This window comes from Hyla sarda, unplaced genomic scaffold, assembly GCF_029499605.1.
Source record: "Hyla sarda isolate aHylSar1 unplaced genomic scaffold, aHylSar1.hap1 scaffold_269, whole genome shotgun sequence".
Taxonomy (NCBI): Eukaryota; Metazoa; Chordata; class Amphibia; order Anura; family Hylidae; genus Hyla; species Hyla sarda.
This window is the reverse complement of record NW_026609385.1, coordinates 26,857-36,045: the sequence shown is the minus strand read 5'-3', so window position 1 is coordinate 36,045 and position 9,189 is coordinate 26,857.

Here is a 9,189-nt window from a genome sequence, read left to right as displayed (position 1 = left end):
AAGGGAGAGATACAGAGGAGAGAAGAGAGAGATACAGAGGAGAGAAGAGAGAGATACAGAGGAGAGAAGGGAGAGATACAGAGGAGAGGAGGGAGAGATACAGAGGAGAGAAGGGAGAGATACAGAGGAGAGAAGAGAGAGATACAGAGGAGAGAAGAGAGAGATACAGAGGGAGGAGGGAGAGATACAGAGGAGAGAAGGGAGAGATACAGAGGAGAGGAGGGAGAGATACAGAGGAGAGGAGGGAGAGATACAGAGGAGAGAAGAGAGAGATACAGAGGAGAGGAGGGAGAGATACAGAGGAGAGGAGGGAGAGATACAGAGGAGAGAAGAGAGAGGTACAGAGGAGAGGAGGGAGAGGTACAGAGGAGAGAAGAGAGAGATACAGAGGGAGGAGGGAGATATACAGAGGAGAGGAGGGAGAGATACAGAGGAGAGAAGAGAGAGATACAGAGGAGAGGAGGGAGAGATACAGAGGAGAGAAGGGAGAGATACAGAGGAGAGAAGGGAGAGATACAGAGGAGAGGAGGGAGAGATACAGAGGAGAGGAGGGAGAGATACAGAGGAGGGGAGGGAGAGATACAGAGGAGAGAAGAGAGAGATACAGAGGAGAGAAGAGAGAGGTACAGAGGAGAGAAGAGAGAGGTACAGAGGAGAGGAGGGAGAGATACAGAGGAGAGGAGGGAGAGATACAGAGGAGAGAAGAGAAAGATACAGAGGAGAGAAGGAGAGATACAGAGGAGAGGAGGGAGAGATACAGAGGAGAGGAGGGAGAGATACAGAGGAGAGAAGAGAGAGATACAGAGGAGAGAAGAGAGAGATACAGAGGAGAGAAGAGAGAGATACAGAGGAGAGGAGGGAGAGATACAGAGGAGAGGAGGGAGAGATACAGAGGAGAGGAGGGAGAGATACAGAGGAGAGGAGGGAGAGATACAGAGGAGAGGAGGGAGAGATACAGAGGAGAGGAGGGAGAGATACAGAGGAGAGGAGGGAGAGATACAGAGGAGAGGAGGGAGAGATACAGAGGAGAGAGAAGGGAGAGATACAGAGGAGAGGAGGGAGAGATACAGAGGAGAGGAGGGAGAGATACAGAGGAGAGGAGGGAGAGATACAGAGGAGAGAAGAGAGAGATACAGAGGAGAGGAGGGAGAGATACAGAGGAGAGGAGGGAGAGATACAGAGGAGAGAATGGAGAGATACAGAGGGAGGAGGGAGAGATACAGAGGAGAGGAGGGAGAGATACAGAGGAGAGAAGGGAGAGATACAGAGGAGAGGAGGGAGAGATACAGAGGAGAGGAGGGAGAGATACAGAGGAGGGGAGGGAGAGATACAGAGGAGAGAAGAGAGAGATACAGAGGAGAGAAGAGAGAGGTACAGAGGAGAGAAGAGAGAGGTACAGAGGAGAGGAGGGAGAGGTACAGAGGAGAGGAGGGAGAGATACAGAGGAGAGGAGGGAGAGATACAGAGGAGAGAAGAGAAAGATACAGAGGAGAGAAGGGAGAGATACAGAGGAGAGGAGGGAGAGATACAGAGGAGAGAAGAGAGAGATACAGAGGAGAGAAGAGAGAGGTACAGAGGAGAGGAGGGAGAGATACAGAGGAGAGGAGGGAGAGATACAGAGGAGAGGAGGGAGAGATACAGAGGAGAGGAGGGAGAGATACAGAGGAGAGGAGGGAGAGATACAGAGGAGAGGAGGGAGAGATACAGAGGAGAGGAGGGAGAGATACAGAGGAGAGGAGGGAGAGATACAGAGGAGAGAAGAGAGAGATACAGAGGAGAGGAGGGAGAGATACAGAGGAGAGAAGGGAGAGATACAGAGGAGAGAAGAGAGAGATACAGAGGAGAGGAGGGAGAGATACAGAGGAGAGAAGAGAGAGATACAGAGGAGAGGAGGGAGAGATACAGAGGAGAGAAGAGAGAGATACAGAGGAGAGGAGGGAGAGATACAGAGGAGAGAAGAGAGAGATACAGAGGAGAGGAGGGAGAGATACAGAGGAGAGAAGAGAGAGATACAGAGGAGAGGAGGGAGAGATACAGAGGAGAGAAGAGAGAGATACAGAGGAGAGAAGAGAGAGATACAGAGGAGAGGAGGGAGAGATACAGAGGAGAGAAGAGAGAGATACAGAGGAGAGGAGGGAGAGATACAGAGGAGAGAAGAGAGAGATACAGAGGAGAGGAGGGAGAGATACAGAGGAGAGAAGAGAGAGATACAGAGGAGAGGAGGGAGAGATACAGAGGAGAGAAGGGAGAGATACAGAGGAGAGAAGAGAGAGATACAGAGGAGAGGAGGGAGAGATACAGAGGAGAGAAGAGAGAGATACAGAGGAGAGGAGGGAGAGATACAGAGGAGAGAAGGGAGAGATACAGAGGAGAGGAGGGAGAGATACAGAGGAGAGAAGGGAGAGATACAGAGGAGAGGAGGGAGAGATACAGAGGAGAGGAGGGAGAGATACAGAGGAGAGGAGGGAGAGATACAGAGGAGAGAAGAGAGAGATACAGAGGAGAGGAGGGAGAGATACAGAGGAGAGGAGGGAGAGATACAGAGGAGAGAATGGAGAGATACAGAGGGAGGAGGGAGAGATACAGAGGAGAGGAGGGAGAGATACAGAGGAGAGAAGGGAGAGATACAGAGGAGAGGAGGGAGAGATACAGAGGAGAGGAGGGAGAGATACAGAGGAGAGGATGGAGAGATACAGAGGAGAGAAGAGAGAGATACAGAGGAGAGGAGGGAGAGATACAGAGGAGAGAAGGGAGAGATACAGAGGAGAGGAGGGAGAGATACAGAGGGAGGAGGGAGAGGTACAGAGGAGAGGAGGGAGAGATACAGAGGAGAGAATGGAGAGATACAGAGGGAGGAGGGAGAGATACAGAGGAGAGGAGGGAGAGATACAGAGGAGAGAAGGGAGAGATACAGAGGAGAGGAGGGAGAGATACAGAGGAGAGAAGAGAGATACAGAGGAGAGAAGGGAGAGATACAGAGGAGAGAAGGGAGAGATACAGAGGGAGGAGGGAGAGATACAGAGGGAGGAGGGAGAGATACAGAGGGAGGAGGGAGAGATACAGAGGAGAGGAGGGAGAGATACAGAGGAGAGGAGGGAGAGATACAGAGGAGAGGAGGGAGAGATACAGAGGAGAGAAGAGAGAGATACAGAGGGAGTAGGGAGAGATGCAGAGGAGAGGAGGGAGAGATACAGAGGAGAGGAGGGAGAGATACAGAGGAGAGGAGGGAGAGATACAGAGGAGAGAAGAGAGAGATACATAGGGAGGAGGGAGAGATACAGAGGAGAGAAGAGAGAGATACAGAGGAGAGGAGGGAGAGATACAGAGGAGAGGAGGGAGAGATACAGAGGAGAGGAGGGAGAGATACAGAGGAGAGAATGGAGAGATACAGAGGGAGGAGGGAGAGATACAGAGGAGAGGAGGGAGAGATACAGAGGAGAGAAGGGAGAGATACAGAGGAGAGGAGGGAGAGATACAGAGGAGAGGAGGGAGAGATACAGAGGAGAGGAGGGAGAGATACAGAGGAGAGAAGGGAGAGATACAGAGGAGAGAAGAGAGAGGTACAGAGGAGAGGAGGGAGAGATACAGAGGAGAGGAGGGAGAGATACAGAGGAGAGGAGGGAGAGATACAGAGGGAGGAGGGAGAGATACAGAGGAGAGAAGGGAGAGATACAGAGGGAGGAGGGAGAGATACAGAGGAGAGAAGAGAGATACAGAGGAGAGAAGGGAGAGATACAGAGGAGAGAAGAGAGATACAGAGGGAGGAGGGAGAGATACAGAGGAGAGAAGAGAGAGATACAGAGGAGAGAAGAGAGAGATACAGAGGAGAGGAGGGAGAGATACAGAGGAGAGGAGGGAGAGATACAGAGGAGAGGAGGGAGAGATACAGAGGGAGGAGGGAGAGATACAGAGGAGAGAAGGGAGAGATACAGAGGGAGGAGGGAGAGATACAGAGGGAGGAGGGAGAGATACAGAGGAGAGGAGGGAGAGATACAGAGGAGAGAAGGGAGAGATACAGAGGGAGGAGGGAGAGATACAGAGGAGAGAAGGGAGAGATACAGAGGAGAGAAGGGAGAGATACAGAGGAGAGAAGAGAGAGATACAGAGGAGAGGAGGGAGAGATACAGAGGGAGGAGGGAGAGATACAGAGGAGAGAAGAGAGAGGTACAGAGGGAGGAGGGAGAGATACAGAGGAGAGGAGGGAGAGATACAGAGGAGAGAAGGGAGAGATGCAGAGGAGAGGAGGGAGAGATACAGAGGAGAGGAGGGAGAGATACAGAGGAGAGAAGAGAGAGGTACAGAGGAGAGGAGGGAGAGATACAGAGGAGAGAAGAGAGAGATACAGAGGAGGGGAGGGAGAGATACAGAGGAGAGAAGAGAGAGGTACAGAGGAGAGGAGGGAGAGATACAGAGGAGAGAAGAGAGAGATACAGAGGAGAGGAGGGATAGATACAGAGGAGAGAAGAGAGAGGTACAGAGGAGAGGAGGGAGAGATACAGAGGAGAGGAGGGAGAGATACAGAGGAGAGGAGGGAGAGATACAGAGGAGAGGAGGGAGAGGTACAGAGGGAGGAGGGAGAGATGCAGAGTACAAACCACTGCACCAAGGAAGCCCATATCTTGGACTTAACGCATTTCAAGGTGTTAACACTTCTTCCTCAGATGCAGATCAGCAAAGAGGAACAGGCTTTCACCATCTTGAAATGCATTGTATGTAGTATCTGGGTCCATGTCTTTGGTGTTGCGGATATCGGTGTCCATGGTCCTAGGAGTAGGACCAGCTCCCGGGAGGCTGCACCACCATACACTCTGCCTCTTGCACCCATTATAGGTAGGTGCTGTCCCATAGTGGGGATTATGGTCTTATTACTGATGTTCTGCTATGAGAAGCTCTTCTTTGCTTTTTTTGATATAAATGGATTATGTTCCGTGGAATATTAAACAGAAGGCATTGCTATGGTGACCACTAATGACCATGGTCCTAGTGCCATTAACCACCCTTGGGATCTCCGAGATTCCATAGTGTTCGCGGACCCTTAGGCTGCATCTGCCGACTTCATACGATTCTATATGTAATCTACGTGTATCCATTAACTCCTATTGACAGATTGCATCCAGTTCATGCCCCCGTCTGGTCCATCTACCTTTAAAAACTTGTGGTTAACAACAATATTTTTTATCCTTTATAAAAATTTTAAAAAATGAATTTGTACGTTGTGTGCGCTCGGTGCGCCCTAGGTGGATTTAATATAAACTCACAAGCTGCGATCGCTGCATATTGGGAGAGTATCAGCTGCTGTCAGCAGCCAAGAGTCACCATTAATGCTGGACATCAACAATCATCGATCAATGTCAATGACGGTGTCTAAAAGCAAGAAATAGTAGCGGGTTTGGGGCTGACCAGGACCTCCGCAGCACTAAGATGTCAGTCGGAGGTCTCTTGCTTCCCGCCAAGTCTCAGGCAGACTATACAAGCAGAGCGCCGATAACACTCATCCCTTCCTGCCATTGCTTCATTAATCAGCAATTGAAAGATTCCGTGTAGAATTTCCGTATGAGGACTCAAAAAATTTTAATAAATAATAAAACTTTTTTTTTATAAATAAGCCCCTCCCCTAATAAAAGCCCCTCGCTCCTTTTTTTTTCTATTTTATAAATAAAAACACTTGCACCAAAAAATTAACATGTTTAGTATCACTGCGTGTGGAAACGTTCATTAACCCCTTCATAACCCAACTAAAAAATTTTTTCTGGCCCATGTTTTTTTCCTCCTTAACTTCTAAGACCCATAACTTTTTTATTTTTAGACTGAAAAAGTTGTATTAGGGCTTTTATTTTGTGCTTGGCGAGTTGATCTTTCCAGTGATACACTGTTTTTATCATATAATGTATTAAAAAGCCAGAAAAAAATTATGTGTAGAGCAAAATGTAAAAAAATATGGAATTGCACAATTTTGTAGGGTAATAAACAATACAGTAAACCTGACATGCCATCGTTATTCTATGGGCCTGTACGATTTCAATGATACCAAACTTTTTTTGCGGTTATGCCATTCACCATGTTGGGAGTTGTAGTTTTGCAACAGCTGGAGACCACTGTTTGAGAAACATAAAGTGGGCCAATCCATTACAACTATATGTATGCAACAGTCATGATGTGAACGTGGCCTTAGCAGGTCCATCCGTGGTTGTCAATCCGCCTCATAGTTATTTGCAGACAAGTCTTCATTCACACAGCGGAGCGGGCAGAGAAGACGCCTCGGTATACGCCTCTGTATGTGGTGGAGTCTAGGGGACCGTCCGCTTACGTTGCGGGTTCTTGCGCCTCCATAGCTGCCCTGTCTGATTTTTATGTATTTGGCAGAAGCTCAGGACGCGTTTCATGTCTGACCCCGGCTGAACCAGCCCCATCTCCTGGCCGCCTACACCGGCGCGCACACAAGCAGCATTTGTCAGCCGCAGCCGCTGGGCGCGTCTTGGCTCAGGACTGCGCTCTGATTGTTTTCCTGGAACTTGTGGGAGAAATCGTCGTGCTGAGCGCCGCTCCACGCTGTTACTGTCAAGTAAACACAGTCAACATGCCCCCCAGAGTGCAGCGGCAGCCATTTTCTATCCTTCTATGTGTGTTGTGATGTAACCGACAGCATAAAACAGCTACAAAGCAGCGACATCCATAGAAGCGTTATCGCCAGAGCGATGTCCTCAGCTGCAATCTGGATTAGAGTGCAATATAATAGGGAAAATCGTAACGCCCCCTATATAATGTACAGATCCACAGGACAACATCAGCGCGGTACACATCTGCTCGGCCTGGTCTGACATATAAGTCAGTGTGATGGAACCGACACAGCATAAAAGCGATATCCATTGAAGCGTTATCGCCACAGCAATGTCCTCAGCTGCAATCTGGATTAGAGTGCAATATAATAGGGAAAATCGTAACGCCCCCTATATAATGTACAGATCCACAGGACAACATCAGCGCGGTACACATCTGCTCGGCATCACACGGCATATACATCAGTGAGATGTAGCCGACCCAGTGACAGCATAAAATCAGGTTGCTCAGCCATACACATCAGGTTGGAGCAGTGTTTTCCAACCAGTGCGTGCAGCTGTTGCAAAACTACAACTCCCAGCATGCCCAGACAGCCTGCGGCTGTCTGGGCATGCTGGGAGTTGTAGTTTTGCAACAGCTGGAGACACCCTGGTTGGGAAACACTGGGCTAGAAGGATGGCCGATGCTTCATAAAACGTGGCAGGATCCCAACACGGTAAAAGCAGAAGAGACACTAGAGTAACGCCGGATGGACGCGTTTCCAGTAACATGACCCTTAATCATAGCGTCACAATGGAAATCTTGTTTAGACGCGGTGTCCTATAGGAGGGCGTCGTCTCGTGTAACAAGTCTTGCACCGGAGCAGGTTTTGCCCTGTTCTGGATATTTTGCTCCATTTTCATGCACAGTTTAGCATTTCAGTCTTCTGGACATGTGTTTTTTTTCCTGTGATGGGGCTAATGCGACATCTAGTGGTCAGAACGAGAAGTGGCGGCGGAGGGAGCTGATCTGTAAAGTCTGGTTCAGCCGCTAAAAGCCGAGCAATGCCCCATGGGAAAACAATATGCAAAGTGCCTCCTATACAGAAGGAGAAGAACCTCCTGTGCAGTGCCACCTACTGGAGGGATCCTTCATTACAATCAAAGTCAGACCCTTAAAACATGACTGGGGATTATATATGCTGAGACAGAGTCTTCTCCCAAAGGGGCATTAACTGCTCTGTAGACGGATATTGGGGGTCAGGACAGAGTGGGGCCGGCTAGTGAAAGGTTAACAGGGGGCTAGATTGTAACAATAGAGCGAAAGAACCATGTTTACCCCCACCATATGTATACACCCCAATATATATATACACCCCCCAATATATGTATACACCCCAATATATATACACCTCAAATATATGTATACACCCCAATATATATATATACACCTCCAATATATGTATACACCCCAATATATATATATATATATACACCCCCAATATATGTATACACCCCAATATATATATACACCCCCAATATATGTATACACCCCAATATATATATACACCCCCCAATATATGTATACACCCCAATATATATATACACCCCCCAATATATGTATACACCCCAATATATATATACACCCCCCAATATATGTATACACCCCAATATATATATACACCCCCCAATATATGTATACACCCCAATATATATATATATATATATATATATACACCCCCAATATATGTATACACCCCAATATATATATACACCTCCAATATATGTATACACCCCAATATATATATATACACCCCCCAATATATGTATACACCCCAATATATATACACCCCCCAATATATATATACACCCCCCAATATATGTATACACCCCAATATATATATCTACACCCCCCAATATATGTATACACCCCAATATATATATACACCCCCCAATATATGTATACACCCCAATATATATATATATATATATATATATACACCCCCAATATATGTATACACCCCAATATATATATACCCCCCCAATATATGTATACACCCCAATATATATATACACCCCCCAATATATGTATACACCCCAATATATATACACCCCCCCAATATATGTATACACCCCAATATATATACACCTCCACCATATGTATACACCCCAATATATGTATACACCCCAATATATATATATATATATACACCCCAATATAAGTATACACCCCAATATATATATATACACCCCAATATATATATACACCCCAATATATGTATACACCCCAATATATATATATACACCCCAATATATGTATACACCCCAATATATATATATATATACACCCCAATATATGTATACACCCCAATATATATATACACCCCAATATATATATATACACCCCAATATATGTATACACCCCAATATATGTATACACCCCAATATATATATATACACCCCCCAATATATGTATACACCCCAATATATATATACACCCCCCAATATATGTATACACCCCAATATATATACACCTCCACCATATGTATACACCCCAATATATGTATACACCTCCCAATATATGTATACACCCCAATATATGTATACACCCCAATATATATATATACACCCCAATATATGTATACACCTCCAC